Raw genomic sequence first — 1,072 nt, forward strand, 5'->3', positions numbered from 1 at the left:
TGACCTTAATGTGTGACGAGCGCCGTAAACCATTACAAACAAAACAAACATCTTCACCTCGCCACCCATTCACATCTAGAGTTAACTGAGACGTAAAGAAAATTGGAACATGATCAATGCTCTGTGAGTTTCTTCATTTTACTTGGGAGATTTTTGCAATTAAACCTCTAGCTCGTCCATTCGATTTTATTCTATGGAATAATATAACAACAATCTTTATCTAACAAACATTATAAAAATGGCCAAGCGAGAAAATGCTTAATGGGGAGACAGACGATTGAGAGTAATAGGGAGAAATTGATTGGTGTTGACGTTAGAATTGATGGATATTTTTGAGACGTGCTAGATTTCCCAAATGGAAAGCGACAGGTGCTTTTGATATTTCCTAGAATAATATAATAACATTTTTTTAAAACTCGAAACTGTGCAATAAGAAAGAAACAAATTCTGATTCTTTTGATGTTGTTGTATCTATTGTGTTACGTTAATTCATCACGACCATTTTAACTCTTTCGGTGTAAGAATATTTGGTGAAGTTATAGGTTCGCTAAGGCGTTCAGTGTTGGAAGGTTAAGCAATATTGAGCGTAATCAATTGTTTCATTTCGACTCATGATGATAACAATTTAGCGTTTTGGAAAAAAATTAGATGGATGAATATTTAAAAAGAAATTATTATTTTCATTTTACTGTAAGATGAATTGATTACTAAGACCTTGTGTCTTACTTGTAAAAATTATAAAACAATAAAAAAGAAAATACACTCAACTAAGCTCTTTCTTTTAAGAACAGCACTGTGAGTACAAATGTTTATTTTGCTGGAATAGAAATCTTTCCTTATAGGCTTCTTTGTCAATGGAACTAAAAGGAACTTCAATGTTGATCAGTTAGCATTGTTATTGGTGTTTTTGTTTCATTTGTTTTGGAGTGAAGAAGCTGAATATTCTGGCTTCGTGCTACTCTTTATTTAATCTTGAGATACTCTTCTCTTACAAGGATTAACTCAAAGTTTTAGTAAATATAAAGATAGATAATAAAGTCAGGGAGAAAGATATATATATATATATATATAT

The sequence above is a fragment of the Berghia stephanieae genome, chromosome 2, assembly GCF_034508935.2.
Source record: "Berghia stephanieae isolate SIO BIC M18660-M18661 chromosome 2, UCSD_Bste_1.3, whole genome shotgun sequence".
NCBI classification, from domain to species: domain Eukaryota; kingdom Metazoa; phylum Mollusca; class Gastropoda; order Nudibranchia; family Aeolidiidae; genus Berghia; species Berghia stephanieae.